The sequence below is a fragment of the Trichosurus vulpecula genome, chromosome X, assembly GCF_011100635.1.
Source record: "Trichosurus vulpecula isolate mTriVul1 chromosome X, mTriVul1.pri, whole genome shotgun sequence".
NCBI classification, from domain to species: Eukaryota; Metazoa; Chordata; class Mammalia; order Diprotodontia; family Phalangeridae; genus Trichosurus; species Trichosurus vulpecula.
Window position 1 is genome coordinate 1,854,752 of NC_050582.1, and position 17,209 is coordinate 1,871,960.

Here is a 17,209-nt window from a genome sequence, read left to right on the forward strand (position 1 = left end):
TAGAATGGTTAGTGTGGGAAGGCAGATGTCACTGTTGTTCAGTTGTGTCCAACTCTTGGTGACCCCATGGATCACAGCACACCAGGCCTTTCTATCCTCCACTGGTTCCCAAGTCTGTCCATGCTCATGTTCGTTGCTTCCGTGACACTATCCATCTCATACTCTGCCATCTCCTGCTTTTGCCTTCAATCTTGCCCAACATCAGGGTCTCTCCCAATGAGTGCCATCTTCTCATTACATGGCCAAAGTATTTAAACTTCAGCTTCGGTATTTGACCTTCTAGCGAATAGTCTGAATTGATTTCTCTAAGTATTGACTGACTCGATCTCCTCGCTGTCCCAGGCACTCTCCAAAGTCCTCTCCAGCACCACAATTCCAAAGCATTGATTCTGTGGCGCTCAGTATAGTCCAGCTCTCACAGTCGTATGTTGCTACTGGGAAAGCCATAGCTTTGACCATGCGGACCTTTGTCGGCAAGGTGAGGTCTCTGCCTTTCAGTCCACTATCCAGGTTCGCCAGAGCTTTCCTTCCAAGGAGCAAGTGTCTTTTGATTCATGGCTACAGTTGCCACCTGCAGTGATCTTTGAGCCCAAGAATACCAGATCTGACAATGCTAAGCTGAAGCATTTGTACAGGAAGCTACTTTGGTGGAGATTTGGGGTGGAGGCTGAGAGGAAATGCCAAGGTGAGACTGGAAGCCCCAGTTTGGCTCAGGAATTCCACAGTGCTCCCCACCATTGCCTATGGTGTCTGGGTGCTTCCTTCTCCTGCTGGTCTCTAGTTCTATTTTCTCTGTCTTTGAACTCCATTTGAAAGGCCAAGGGGTCAGTCAATCTAAGTGTGGTTAATATGGTATTAAGGGGCCAAGCAAGTTTACACCAGATCACAAAAAACTTGATGAGAGGGCTTATTAACACCTCCTTAAGAAGGCCCAAGAGAGAGACTGGAGAAGACCCCCTCACCAAACACCCTCTAGAGCATTTTCCCTTCATGTGGCTCCCAGCTTTGACCCTGAGTGACTAGAAGGATGATAATGCCCATGACAGAAAGGGAAGTTTAGAAGTGAGACATTTGGAGAAAGGGACAAGTTTAGGAGGAAACCTAAAGCTTGCCATGTTGGACCTGCTGAGCCCAGAAAGAGCCACCCAGCAAGGAGGTGGGGATTAGGTACTGGCTTTAGGAGAAAGCCTAGAGCTGAATGAACCTAGATTTGGAAATCATCTGTGTAGAAAGAGAAGATTACTGAACCTCTGGGAGCTGATGAGTCCACACACACAGAGACAGAAAGAAACAGAGACAGAGAGACAGAGATAGCCAGAGAAAGAGACAGAGAAACAGACAGAGAGAGAGAGAGTAGACTGGCAAGGCTTCTTAACCTGGGGTCCACGAACTTAAAAAAAAAATTGGATAACTTTGATAATTTTTGTATTTCAGTAGAACCGAATTCTTTTGCAATCCTCCAGATTTTATTTTATGCTTCAAGAGAGAAGAGAAAGGCCAGTCCAGAGCCTGGGAGGTAGCTAGGCAGAGGGGTAGCTCCAGGTTGGATCCCCCACTAGGAGGATAGACATTCACTATTCCCTGGGGCACTGGGAGAAACTCTTAAGCACTAACAGCCCTTTAGGGGGTTGGCAAGAGCCTCTCACAGCTGCCAAACCACTCTCTATAACCAGCTTGGGGGGTTCCCTCCCACACACCACCCTAGGATAATTCTTACCCCCTTCAACCACAAAGCCCTTAAAAATTAAGAGAGAATTTAGAGGGGGATGACTGGAGGAGGTGGGGGTGGGGGGAGATAACAGGATGTCCTATTTGTCCTGGACACCCTGGCTCCTAGTAAGGGCTATTCTACCTGTTCTGGCCCCCAGCTCTGTTCTTCTCATCTGACAGCACACAGTTCCTCTTGGGACCATTAAATTTCTACTCCTCAGATTATAGGTCTAGAGACAGAAGGGTCTGTAGAGGTCATGTAGCACAACTCCTTCATCTTACAGATGAGGAAACTGAGGCCCAGAGAGGGAGGTGACTTGGCCAAGGTCACACATGTGGTAAGTGTCAGCTATAGGATTTGAATTGATGGCATCAGACTTCAGAACCACAGCTCTCTCCACCACACCAAGCTGCCTCCCCGCTGGCAGATCTCGAAGGTGCCAGAGATGATCTGGACCTTTCTGTGGGAGGAATGTGAGGGTGAAAGTAATGGGCACAGTGCCTCCAGGTCCCTCTTGATCCTGGCTCAGAGTGAGGGCAGAGCCAAAGTCAGACACAGAAGGGTCCCAGAGGAAACTTGTATTATCCCCACTGTGAATTCGAAACCATTTACTGAGTAACTGGTATATAAAAAGCATTGCAATAGGCCCTGTGGCAGATGTGAAGAAGAACAAGGCAAAATCTTCATCTGCACTGCCATCTCTAGAGGAAAGCTCTGCAAACAGCAGTGTTAAACTTCAAAAACCACATATTAACATTATCTGTGTTGGATTGGATTTGTATTTCTTTGGTTCAGTCTTTCCCAGTAACGTTTGAATCTGGTTCAAGCTAGACTTGGGGGTGTTCCCCCACTTTCTCCTTCTTCACTTCTGTCTCCCATGAAGGGCTGGCTCTTCTCCTGGCCAAGGCAAACCCCTCTCCACTCACAAGCAATCCTATTCCATCCAGTCAGTCACCCCCCTCTGTCATCTCTACTCCCTCATTTAACTTCAATTCCCGCCCCCCCTTCTACTGGCTCCTTCCCTATTGCTAACAAACATGCCCATGTCTTCTCCATCTATATCTCTCCTCCCTTTTGTGGCTAAACTCCTTAAGAAGACAGTCTTTAATTGATTCCTTCACTGCCTAGAGACAGCTAGGTGGCACTGCAGTGGATAGGGCACTGGATTTGGAATCAGGAAGTCTCATCCTCATGAGTTCAAATCTACCCTCAGACACTCAGTAGCTGTGTGATCCTGGCCAAGTCACTTATCCCTGTTTGCCTTAGTTCCTCATCCTGTAAAATGAGCTGGAGAAGGAAATGGCAAACCACTGCAGTGTCTCTGCCAAGAAAACCCCACTGAACAACAGCAACAAGAGACAAAAGATAGTCCCTGGCCTCAAGGAACTTACAGATGAAGAAACCGCCCAGAGCCTAGAGATGGAACAGCCAGGAGGCCAGGGTCACTGGATTAAAGAATCCATGTTAGGGAGTGAAGGGTAAGAAGACTGGAAAGGCAGAAGAGAGCAGGTTATGAAGGGCTTTGAATGCCAAAAGGAAAAGGATTTTGTATTTGATCTTGGAGGCAGTAGGGAGTGTACTGAGTTGGGAGGGGAGGTAGACATGAAGATCACTGGTGGCTGAATGGAGGATATATTGGAGTGAGGACAGAAGCAGGCAGACTCCCCAGCAGGCTGTTGCAATAGTCCAGGAGTGAGGAGATGAGGACCAGTACCAAAGGAGGGGCGGCATCAAGAGAAAAAAGGAGGCATATTTGAGAGATGTTTCTAAGGTAAAAATTGACAGGCCTTGGCACCATATTGGATGGCGTGGAGGCGGAAGGAATGAGAGATAGAAAGGAATCCAGGATGACTCCTAGGTTGGGAGCCTAAAGGACAAGGAGGGCGGTGATGCCATCGATAAACAGGGAAGGTAGGAGGGGAGAGGGTTTAGGGGGAAAGATAATGAGTTCTATTTTGGACATGTGGACTTTCAGATACCTACTGGACATCCAGTTCAAGATGTCTGAAAGCCATTTGGAGATGGGAGTCTGGAGGTCAGCAGAGAGTTTGGGGCAGGATGGGTAGATCTGAGAATCATCATCATAGAAAGAGTCATTAAATCCATGGGAGCTGAGGAGATCACCAAGTGAAGTAATTTAGAGAGACAGAGCCCTGAGGGACAGCTGTGGTTGGAAGGTGTGATCTGGAGGAAAACCCAGCAAAGGAGACAGAGAAGGAACAGTCAGAGAGATGGAAGAAGAACCAGGAGAGAAGGGGTGTCCTGAAAACCTAGAGAGAAGAGTGTATCCAAGAGGAAGAGAGGGATCAACAGGGTCAAAGGCTGCCGAGAGGTCAAGAAGGATGACAACTGAGAAAAGGCCACTGGATTTGGCAACTAAGAGACCATTGGTAACTTTGGAGAGAGCAGTTTTGGTGGAATGATGAGCTCAAGAGCCAGACTGTAAGGGGTTAAGAAGACAGTGAGAAGAAGACATGGAGGCCCTGACAGTAGATGGTCTTTTGGAGGAATGACAGTAGTAATAGCACCCAAGTCCCAGGGTCATTGTGTAACTTAGCACAGTGCCAGGCACATAGTAGGCACTATAGAAATGTTAGCTATTATTATTATCTCTCAGTCCCCAGGGGTCCCCCTCCAGCTGTTGTTTCTACCTTCACAGCATCTCTATTAGCCCCCTTCTCTCCTTGGACACTGCTACCTCCCTGGTGGCCCTCATCACCTTATGCCTGGACTACCACCTGCCTCAGGTCTCTCCCTACTACAGGCTTCCTTCACCCAACTCTCAAACTGATCTTCCTAAAGCATAGGCCTGACCACTACACTCACTCCCCTTCTCAATAAACCTCCAGGATCAAAACCAAAATGCACCTCATCAGCTGGCCCCTTCCTACCAGTCCAGTCTCCTTACACTGTACTCCCTCCCCTATGTTCTCTGATCCCATGCCCTTGGCTTCCTTGTTCCTCCAACAAGACCCTCCATCTCTTGGCTCTGGGCATTCACACTGGCTGTCTCCCATGCTTGGAATGCTCTCCCTCCTCCTCACTTCCTGGCTTTCCCAGCTTCCCTGGCTTCCTTCAAGTCCCAGATAAAATGTCTCCTGCAGCAAGAAACCTTTCCCATCCCCCTAAATTCATGCACTGTAATTCTATGCACCTTTAGTTCCGCTAATCTGGAGGATTTGTTGATTCTCTCCAATTTACCCTTCTAGGGTTTGTTTGCATCTACTTGTTTGCAATCTGTCTCCCCTACCACGCACTGGGAGCTCCTCAAGGCCAGGGACTAGCTTTTGTCATTCTTTGTATCCCTAATGCATGACCTACAGTAAGATTCATGATCTCATGGCCTCCTGACAACCCTACCAGGTTGGATGATAGCATTCTAACTCGAAGAGGCTGGCTGCTATTTTACAGAGGAGGAAAACTGAGGCTCAGAAAGAAAGGTGACAACTTCATAGAGTTTACAGCCTCGTTGCAGGCGTTTGACATGTATGGCAGTGCAGTGTGCAGCGAAAAGCCCAGCTCCCTTCGTTCGGCTCCATCCAACCCAAGGAGTGTTCATTAAGGCCAAGGAGAAGAGGGTAAAATGACTTGCCCAGGGTACACAGCTAGGAAGTGTCTGCAGTTGGATTTGAAATCAGGAAGATGAGTCTTTCTGACTCCAGGTCGGCACTCTATCCACTGGGCCACCTAGCTGCCCTATACCCAAAGGACCACCTCCTCCAGGAAGCCTTCCCTGACTTGCCCATCACGGAGCACTCTCTTTTCCAACAATAGCCCAGGGAGGTAGCTAGTGCAAATATTATCGTTTCCATTTTGCAGATGAGGAAACTGAGGCACAATAAAGTTAAGTTTTTGATTTAAAGTAGATTTGCTCCCTCCCTTCATTACTGGTGTGGCTATATCTTATTTCCCTATTAGACCTGAAGCCACATGAGGTCAGGGACCACTCTGAGCAATTCAATGATGAGCACTTATTCAGCTCCTACTGTGTGTACACACTGGCTTTAGGCCTCTGGGCAAGTTTCTTTCTGTTCTAAGACTTAGTTGCAGAGAAGTTACCAATCTGCAAGGGTGAAGGGAGCTTTTCCTGTAGGGTTTGCCCGGATTAGCGAGATCCTGGGCCCAGTCCCTAGAACTTCCTACGTGCCAGGCACAGGTACATGTGTACCTGTGTACATATACGCACACATTCCTGAGATCCAAAGATAAAAGCCCGAGAGTCCAGACTCCAACCTGTTTTCTACAATATGACCACAGAGAAGTAAGAAGAAAATCCATGCAAAGTAAGGACAAAGTCATTCTAGGGTAAAGAAGAGCCGAGGAGGAGGAGCAGCAGCAGCGTGAGGGATCAGCAAAGGCTTCATGGAAGGAATAGGCGCTCTGGCTGGGCCCAGAGGGAACCTGGGATTTTAAGAGGTGGAGGCAAGGAAGGAGGGCATTCCAGGTGGCAGAGACAGTCTGGGCAAAGGCCAGGGAGGCAGGATCTCAATTGTTTAGCCACATGGAAAGCAGGGATTTAATGAGTGCTGGTTGAATTGGACTTGGCCTTGTCTCTCCCCCTTTTATGTCAGATCAGACCAACCCAGGAAGCCGGCTTCTCTCCTCTCCACTCCTCCAACTCCGGGGGGCCCTCCTGGGGTTCAGGGTCAACTTTGGATGAGTTAGGGGCAAGACTTAGGAGATTCTTAACTGCTTCCCCAAAGCCTTTGACTGATTTAGGGAAAAGCTTTCTGGTTTCTCCAGTCAAGCCTCCAGAAGCATTAGGGAGCTATGCAGATAAAGCTCCGTACTACACACTCTGGGACCTACACCCAAGATAAGATATTCTGCAGTGGAAGACTTTTTCCTTAAGGAAGAATGGAGAGTAGAAGAGGGAGAGAGGGCCTTGCTTCTCATTCAGAGTGACTGGGCCTAGGAGGGAATGGATATTGCTAATGGTGGAAACTAGACACTAAATCTGTCTCTCTTCAATCAAGGCTGGGTGAGGGCCACACAATTTACCTTGAGTGCCGAGATGGCAATAAATTTGTGCTGGTAGGGACCCCCAAGCTATTTCCATACATACCTTCCTTCCTTCTTCCTCCTCACTGCAATCTCCTGGCTTGCCTGGCCTCCTTCAAATCCCACCCTCTGCAAGCTTTTCCCCACATCCCTGAATCTTAGTGCTTCCCCTCAGAGCCCAGGTCAGTGTATCCTTTATCTGGTTTGCAGCTAGTTGTTGGCATTCAACGGTGAGCTCCCTGAGGGCAAGGCCCTTCTCACGGCTTTCTTTGTTCCTCAGTATTGGACCAAGAGCCAAGTAATGACATGGGACTTGACTTCTAGGATCCCTAAAGCCTTAAACCCTGAGTCTTCCCCTTGCTCTCAGACCAAAAGCTCCTCCAGGAGAGGGGCCATGTGGTGTTCATCTTTGTAGCCCTGGTATTTGGCCCATAGCAAATACTCCACAAATATCTGCTGGATGAATGGATGGTGATAAATGTCAGGGAGGGAATAGGAAGAAAGTGCTAACTGGAGTTCAGAGAAGGGTGAGATTACTTGGAAAACAAGCATGTCCTGAGGATTGTGCCTGAGAGGTCATTTGAACTCAGGTTACTGGGAAATGATTTATTCCAACCTGGTGGGAAGGAGAGAAGGGAGGAATCAAGGAAGATTTCATGGACCTGGGCTTTAAATTTAAATCTCTCTGAGAAGGAGAAATAGGATTATCAATTTTTCTGAATAATGCTAACAAAACTTGGTAGGAAGGAATAGCGGAAAAATTCCATTCAGAATAATTTGCAAAAGGCGTAAAGATATTTAGGAATCAATCAGCCAAAGCACACTCAGGATCTATACAAATATAACTACAAAACACTCTTTACAGAAATAAATGACTTAAATAATTGGAGAGAAGTGCATTGTTCATGGTTGAGACATACCAATAAAATAGACAATTTAACTAAATTAACTTACATATTTAATGCTAAACTACCAAGGGAATGTTTTATAGAATTATACAAAATGATAACAATTCATCTGGAGGAAGGAAAAATTAAGAACCTCAAGGGGAATATGGGGGGAAAAGGAGGAAGAAAGGGAGCCAAGCAACACCAGATCTCAAGCCAGATTCTAAAGCAGAAATCAGCAAAACAATTTGGTGCTAGTTAAAAAGGAGAAAAGCTGATCGATGGAAGAGATCATGTTAAGAAACACCCAAAGTAGTCCAATTCCATAGTACAGTGTTCAAGAAACCTGAGGATGATTGCTGGGTTAAGGACTTCCTACTGAACAAAAACTGCTGAGAAAACTGGCATAAATAACCGGTAGAGTTCATCACTATTAGTGTACTTTAGTTTTTTGTTTGTTTGCTTGTTTGTCTGTTTGTTTTGTCATGGAACCCTTTGGGAATCTGGCAAAACCTACAGACCCTTTCTCAGGATCGTGTTTTTAAGTTGTTGTCCTCTCTGCAGCCTCTGACGCTGAGGATCCTTCTCTCCCACTGGATACTTTCAGGCCACTCCTCTCTCCTGGTTCTCCACCGACCTTCTCAGTCTCCTTTGTTGGAGCTTCATCTTGTTAACCATGGGTATCCCCCTCAATGGTCTGTCCTGGCCCTCATCATTTCTCCCTCTATACTACTGCACTTGAGGATCTCCCCAGTTCCCACAGATTCACCTACATCTTTATGCAGGTAATTCTCAGATTTCTTTGTCCAACCCTAAGCTCTCTCCTGACCTTCTCTACCTGCCCTGTTGCTGTTGAAGGCACCACCATCCTCCCAGTCCCTCCTGCTTAAAACCTAGGTGTGATCCTTGATTCCTCACTGACTCTCACTCCCCATACCAAGTCTGTTGCCAGGGCCTGCTGAATTCTGTCTTTATAGCATCTCCCCTCTGAAACTGTCACCCCCCTGCTGCAGGGCCTCATTGCCTTACAACTGGGCCATTGCAATAGTTGCTGGGGGGGTCTGCCTGCCTCAAGTCTCTCCCCACTCCAGTCCAACCTCTACTCAGCTGCCGAGTTGATAATAATAGCTAGCACTTCTATAGTACTTTGAGTGCTTTATAAATGTCTCATTTGATCTTTACAACCATGCTGGGAGGGAGGTACTATTATGATCCCCACTTCACAAGTGAAGAAACTGAGGCAGATAGAGGTGCCATGACTTGCCCAGAGTCACACAGCTAGGATGTATCTAGGGCAGGTTTTGGACTCGGGTCTTCCTGAGTCCAGGTCCAATGTTCTATCCACTGTGCCACTGAGCTGCTTCAAAATCGATTTTCCTCAGGTTTGACCATGTCATACTGTCTCCTCCCCCATTCAAGCAACTCCAGTAGCTCCCTATCACCTCCAGGATCAAATAGAAAATCCTCTGGCACATTAAAAAAAAAAACAACCCTTTATAATCTGGCCCGTTTGTACCTTTACCGGCATCCTGTGATCCACTGACATAGGTCTCCTTGCTGTTCCAATGATTCCATGTCCCTAATCCAGGTATTTTCATTGAGTCTCTTTCCTCCCACTCCTCCATGCTCTCCCTTCTCGCTTCTCCCTCCCTCCTGACTTCCTTCGAGTGCTAGCTAAAATACCCCCTTCTATAGGAAGCCTTTCTGGATTGCCCTTAATGCTGGTAGCTTTGGTGATGATCCCCGATTTATGCTGTGCTATAGCTCCTTTGTACCTTGCAGGTCTTCTCCTCAGGGCAGGCACTGGCTTTTGCCTCTTTGTATCCCCAGCACTTGGCACAGTGCCTGGCACAAAGGAAAGCATTTAATAAATGCTAGTGGAATATTTTTTTTAAAACGAGTCCATTAGCCCTAGGTTAAGAACTCTTTAAATCGACATCTTACCTCATATATCACAATAAGGTCATATCATAAACAAATTAGAGGAGGAGAAACAGAGGCATCTTTTGTAACCATGGCAAAGGGGAGAATTCTCAGCTAAACAAGAGACAGAAACAGACATCAAAGAGAAAACAGACAATTTCAAGTAAAGTTTCGATAGCAGCGAAATCAAAGCAGTCAGAATTAGAAGAGAAGCCATTAAATGGGGAAAAAAATAAGTTGCAGCAAATATCTCTGAACGAGGTCTGATGTCCAAGCTAGCCAGATAACTTCTCCAAGCATCTACGAGCCAGAAGCATTCTCCCCAGGATCCAGGATTCGTAGGCGGACAGAGGAAGTGCAAAGGCAGCTAGCTCCAAATGAAGAGATATAACTTCTTAACAAGTACATGAAAGGGTGCCCCAAATCCCTCACAGTAAGAGAAATGCAGCTGAAAACATTTGGGTAAAGATGGCAAAAGATGAAAATGGCAAGTGTTGAAGGGGGAGTGGGAGGACAGGCACACTAACACCCCACTGGGTTTTTTTAATTTCCTTTTTAAAAAAAAAGAATTTAACTGTCAACAAACATGAAAATTTCAACACACAAAAAAGAGAAAAGAGGATCATATACGAGCTGTGAATTTCTGTTCTATATGGTTTTTTCACTGTATACTAAATATGTAACACAATAACAACAAAATTCCTCTTTTAATGCCTCATCATGACAGGGAGATAACCCTGGGTCCTTAGAGGTTATGCCAACAAATCATAAGAATTCTGCCGGGCCCAAGCATTTATTGGCAAGCTAACTAAGTATGGAGAGGATGGCCACGTGGTGATAGAATTCTGTGATCCTGGCAACCCATGGAACAAGGAAATAGATGTTGTACACACCAATGCCCTGTGGGTGTTGTGAATAGCTCCAGTCATTCTGGAAAGAGTCACAAATCCTCAGACTCAGCGATACCACTGCTAGACCTAGACCCCAAAAAGATCAAAGGCAGAGGGAAAGGACTCACACGTGCAAAAAGAGCAGAAAAGACTTGGAAGCCAAGTAGGTGTACCCATCAATTGGGACATGGTATGTAGATGTAATGGAATATTATTGGGGTCTGAGAAATGATGACAGAAGCCTTGGAAGAGGTGTATGAACTGATGAAGAGGAGAAGCAGTTACACATTGACCACAATAAAGGGTGATAATTCTAAAAGAGTTCATAACCCTGATCAGGCCTTCAAAAGACTGAGGCTGAAGTCTCAGGCTACCCACACCTGGCACCTCCTGGCAGAGAAGCCATGAACTAGACTAGAGATGCCCAATGACAGGACCTGCATTTTCATCCATGTTGATTTGTTTAAGTGTGCTTACTTGTTCTAAAGCAGGTCATCTACTTGGGTGGGGGCGGGGTAAATTAGCGGAGCAGGAGAGAGAAGAGAAAAGAAGGGGCAAAGCATCGGTAAAATATGAAAAAAGCACACAAAAGCAAAGATGTTCCGGAGCAGTCACAGAGCAACACTGTTCTTACCTTGTTAAATTTAGTATAGACTTAGGAATGACAATTTTTCACATAGAATCCTCTTTTTCATCTGTCATATATTGAAATGTTTGTGTGTGTTGATAAGAATTAAGTTCACAATAAAAAAGAAAACATTTTTGAAAGTAGAAATCCCTTGTATTGTACTTTGCCCTCCCTATCTGTCACTTCTCAGCTTATCTCCAGCCATTTCATTCCTGGTGACCCTGAGCTCTTCTTCCTCCCTCTTTTCCCTAAGGAAGGTCTTCTAATCAGCCTTCCTTCCTTCCACTCTTGGCACATAAGCCACTTCCTAGATAAGCTACAAATGATGGAAAGGTGGGTGTTGTAAAGGAAAGGAATTGATGGCCTAGTTTGACTATTAATGGGCGAGGCACCATGCTCAGTGCTGGGGTGGGCGGGGCACCACGGAGAAAGGTAAAAATTGTCCCTGTACTAATAATAAAATTCATTTGGAAAAACAAGAGGTCTAGAGTATCTAGGGTATTAATGAAAAGACATGCTAGAGAAGGTGGCTTAGCCACACCAGATATCAAACTGTACTACACAGCAGCAGTCATCAAAACTGCCTGGTACTGGTTAAGAAACAGGGGTGTGGATCAGTGGAAGAGGATAGGTACACAAGTAGGAGAAATCAACAAGTTTAGCAATCTACTCTTTGATAAACCCAAAGAGGCCAGCTTCTGGGCTAATAATTCACTATTTCACAAAAACTGTTGGGAAAATTGGAAAATGGTAGGGCAGAGACTGGGCATAGAGCAATATCTTACACCATATACCAAAATAAAGTCAAAATGGGTTCATGATTTAGGAGTAAAAGCTGATACTATAAGTAATTTGGGAAAGCAAGGAATAGTTTACTTATCAGATTTATGGAAAAGTAAAGAATTCATGACCCAACAAGAGATAGAGAGCATTACAAAATGCAAAATGGATAATTTTGATTATGTCAAATTGAAATGTTTTTGTACAAAAAAAGCCAATGCAACAAAAATTAGGAGGGAAGCAGAAAATTGGGAGAAAATCTTTGCAACTAGTATCTCTGATAAAGGCCTCATTTCTAAAATATACAGAGAACTGAGCCAAATATATAGGAATACAAGCCATTCCCCAATTGAGAAATGGTCAAAGGACATGAACAGGCAGTTTTCAGAGGAAGAAATTAAAGATATCTACAGGCATATGAAAAAATGCTCGAAATCGCTACTGATTAGAGAAATGCAAATCAAAACAACTCTTAGATACCACATCTCTCCTGTCAGATTGGCTAAAATAACAAATCAGGAGAATGATAAATGCTGGAAAGGATGTGGGGAAATTGGAACATTGTTGCATTGCTGGTGGAGCTGTGAGCTGATCCAGCCATTTTGGAGGGCGGTGTGGAACTATGCCCAAAGGGCTATAGAAATGTTCATACCCTTTGACCCAGCAATGCCACTTCTAGGCTTGTATCCCAAAGAAATCACACAAGCGGGGAAAGGACCCATATGTACAAGAATATTTATAGCAGCTCTTTTTGTGGTAGCCAAGAATTGGAAATCAAAGGGATGCCCATCAATTGGGGAATGGCTGAACAAGCTGTGGTATATGAAGGTGATGGAATACTATTGTGCCATAAGAAATGGGGATGATGCAGACTTCGTAACAACCTGGAAAAACCTACACGACATAATGCTGAGTGAGCGGAGCAGAGCCAGGAGAACGTTGTGCACAGCCACAGATATATGGATTCCGTGAGGACCAATCCTGACATACTGCGCTTCTCTCAGCAACCTAAAGGGGCAAGGACAACTCCAGGGGACTCACGATGGAGAATGCTATCTTCATCCAGACAAAGAACTGCGAAGTTTGAATAGATTGAGGCGCACTTCATGCTCGCCTTTTTTGCTTCTCTTTTGTTTTTGTTTTTGGGTTTTTTTTTTTTTGGTTCTGATTCTTCTTTCTCATGATTCACTCCATTGGTCAAAATTCTTCTCCACAACTTGACTAGTGCTTAAATTAATTCAATGCAAAGTTATACATGACAGTTATATGAGACTTCATGCCGTCTTGGGGAGGGAGGGGGGAGGGAGGGGAGAAAATCTGGAACTCAAACTATGTAGAACCGTGTGTGGTAAACAAAAAATAAATAAAGAAATTTAAAAAAAATAAAAAAAAATTGTCCCTGTACTCAAAGAGGGCATATTCTAATGAAGGGAGGGGGGCAAGGGAGCGCCACATAGAAACAACTGCTATTATTTGGTTGGTTTTCAGTTGTCCAACTCTTTGTGATCCCATCTGGGGTTTTCTTGGCAAAGATACGTCAGTGATGATTGATTGAGCTCTCCTCAGCAATGCAATGATCCAAGGTAACTCTAAAAGACTCATGAGAGAAAGAACTATGGAGTCTGAAGGCAGATCGAAGCAGGCTGTTTGCTCTTTTTTGGCTTTTGTTGTATTTCTTCTTTCCCAACATGACTAATGTGGAAATATGTTTAACATGATTGCACATGTAGAGCCTATATCAGAATGCTTGCCATCTTGGAAGAGGGGTGGGAGGGAGGGAGAAAAATTTGGAACTCAAAAATCTTATAAAAATGAATGCTGAAAATTATCTTTACATGTAATTGGAAAAATTAAATACTATTTAGTAAAAAAAAAAAAAGATTAAAAACAAAAAACCAAAAATGGTGGAACGGTTTATCATTTCCTTCTCCAGCTCATTTTACAGATAAGGAAACTGAGGGCAACAAGGGTCACATTGCTAGTAAATATCTGAGGCCAGATTTGAACTCATGAGGATGAGTCTCTGATTCTAAATCCAGGTGTGAGATGCTAGCTCATAGTTGGTGATTCGCATTTCTGTAATCAACAGTCATTTAGAGCATTTTTAATATGACTCTATATAGTTTTGATTTATCAAAAAACCACCTGTTCATATCCTTTGACTATCAATTGGGGAATGACTCATATTCTTATAAATTTGACAAAGTTCTTTATATATTTGAGATAGGTTTTTTATTTTGTTTTAATACAAAAAACCAGGGGCACAGGGCATGGGGCACAGGGCACAGGTCTCCCTTCATAGCTGCTCCTGATAGGATCAGTTCAGTGTCTATGGCTCAAACCCAGCCAGGGCCCAATGGGTGCTTGGGCCACTTGCACTGGGTCAGACCCCACCAGAGGCTAGGTCAGGCTAGGGCCTTCTGGCCCATGTGACCTGGGGTGTGCATTCACACACATTCACACACACATACACAATGGCAACTTCTGGAGGCTCCAGGACAGCCCACTCCCCCTACAGCCACCCTGGCTCACACCCCCACTTACCTGAACACAGATGACGAAGATGGCCCTTCCAGGCCTATTTTTCTATCAGCAGGCTCATGACCAGGCTCCAGATAGAGTACAAGGGACAACCTGAGAGCAGAGCAATGAGCCCCAGTCTGACCCCTTGGGTTTCCCTCCAGGCCACCCCATTCCTTCTGCCTTCCAGGGCATGGTTCTATCCCAAATTAGTGATTGACAGGGAAGGCAGCTAATCAGGCATCAGTGTCTCTAGGTGGAGGGAAAGGTGTGGCAGGAGGTATACCTACCCTTCTTAGGTTCTGGACCCCCCCCCCAACTCCTCTTGCTCCATTTCACCACTCAGGTCTCAGAGAGGAAAGGGGAAACTGAGACACAGAGACCAAAAACCTAAGTGGCCCAGGTCCCAACTCAATACTTTCACAAGCTCCCCATGTCCTCTTTCATTCCCTTCCCAGCCTCCACTGTTCTTTCTCTCTCAGTTTCTCCCTCCAGCACCGAGTTCTGATCACTGCCAGTACATTCCTTCTCCTGTCCTGGAGGATGAATCAAAGATACTCCAGTAGCAGGTTGAAGTGGGGCTCAGAAAGCAGACCCCACATTATCCCGATCTTTAGAGTCAAGCATGGCTATCCGCCCACTAGTTCTGCTCTAAGGGCTCAGCATAACAGCCTCAGGAAAGGCTTTGGTCATGGAGGATTCTTTCCAGCTTTACCCCTGGGTCAGATGGATACCAAGCTGGCTCCCAGGTCATTTCCTAGTTGCAGACCACCCTTGATTGATGCTGGGGGAGGTTGAAATGAATGGATGCAAGCTGCGAGCTTCGAATGTTTCTTGGATAGTACCAGAGAGAGAGTCCAGTGGGAGAGATGCACAAGCAGCCAGGCCTTGCCCAGTTGAGTAAGGAGAATAGAGCCACACCCAAAATTAATTAGCTTTCAAAGTGACCCTGACCATTTGGGAGATGTGGAAGATGAAGTTTAAGTGAAACCAGTAAAGGAGCATCCATTCTGAGGGGATAAACCAAATCAGCCAGCTATAGTCAGCTCTTGGTTACCTTTTGCTTTTTGGTGCCTTTGCACCCTCAAGACCTCTCGGAGCTCTCCACAATGTAGATGGTCAATAATAGGATTTTCTTTGAAGTGTTCCAAAATGTCAGAACATTAGACAACTCTCAACCCCTCCCCCTCCTGTTCTTAATGAAAACCCCATTACAAAACCAACTAATTCTTTTTACACTAGCCATTAGCACCTTCCCATGAGCAAGGAGCATTTAGAATTGACTTCATTTGTAGGTACTAGTTAACTCCCTTTACGACGTTTTCTAGAAAAATGAAACATTTTTGTGAATCAAATCATTCTACGATACATAACGTATAAACTCTGTAGAATATATAAACTTGGCTTCTGATTCCAGATCCTTCCTCTTAACTTCTGATTGCTCATCAATTTACAGGTCACCAGGAAGTCTCTACTGCCACCTTCCCCAGCCCACAAGTAGTTAGTGAGCAAACAGTAGAAACCCTGAAGAAAGGAAATGTGGGCAGGCCCTTTTAGGAAAAGCAGACTTCATTTCTAATGTGGACAAACACCCCCTAAGGTCTCTCTTTTGTAAGGAGGGAGTAGCACCCGAACAACACAAATGGAAGCACAATTAGCTTTCTTCAGGTAAGTAAGGCATTAAAAATGAAAGAGGAATGCAAGGAGTCTTTCAAGGTTGGCCAATGGAGAGAGTGTTGGTCTTGGGAATCGGGAAGATGTAAATTCAAATTCTCCTCAGACACTAGCAGCAAGTCACTACACCTCTGCTTCAGTTTCCTCAAATGTAAAATGGCATCATAATAGCACCGACCTCCCCGGGTTGTAAAGATCATGGAAGCTAGAACATGCAATGTGCTTTGAAAACCTAACCAGTGATACATAAATGGATCATATATCATATATTCAATCATATATCGGAAGCACAAGCTCTGGTGATGGGGGCAGGGAGGGGGAAGGGTGCATGGATATTGTGAGTCTGGCTACTGTAAGATTTAAATAGAATAGCAAGCTCATCAGCTCACTATGCCAATGATTAAAGAGAGATTTAGGTTTGGGTTCAACCACCTGATGGAGATATGAGTAAGCTTCTTCATCTGTAAAGTGAGAGTGGGACTTGAAGGTCCCTTCTGGCGCAAAATCAACACCCTTGGAGACAATCCAGAATAACAGTAATCGAGCTGAAAGGGTTAACAATGGGTACCATTTGGAAAGACTAGAAGTAGGAAGAGAGAAAACTATTGGGAAAAGCAAGCTCAAGGTACCAGGGTCTTCAGTCACATGACCAATGTCAGTTAGCTCTAGTCTCCATTCAATCAGGCATAATCCATGAACACCTGTCAGCATCCTCACATGACTCAGCTTCTCCTTACTACCTCTCCCTCCAGGCCTTGGGTGAGATCACCTGTCCTAGGAAGGACAAGGCCAACCATCTTCTCCGGGTCTCTGGCATTATTTCTTTCCAATGACAACCACTTTGGTTGCTAGGACTGAACCTCTTCTTCACCTTGGGTTGATAGAGGACAGCCAGCATTTAGAGGACACGGTACCAAAGACTAGACATTAATTCAATACTAATGACCCTTTAGCTATCATGAGGGAGGCAGCCAATGGAATGGAGAATGGAAGAGGGGGCTTCAGAGGCCAGCTGTACCAAGTCACTGCTTCACTAGGCCTGGTTTTTTTGAGGAAGGTAGGATGACACTGACTCTTCTCTAGGGACCTGACCAAAAGTGTTATGCTTTAATGTGGAGGCTACTGTCAAAGCTAGTCTTTTATCAGGTCCTTTTCCCTCTATGATGCCACTGACAGGCTCCGTAGTACTGGAAGG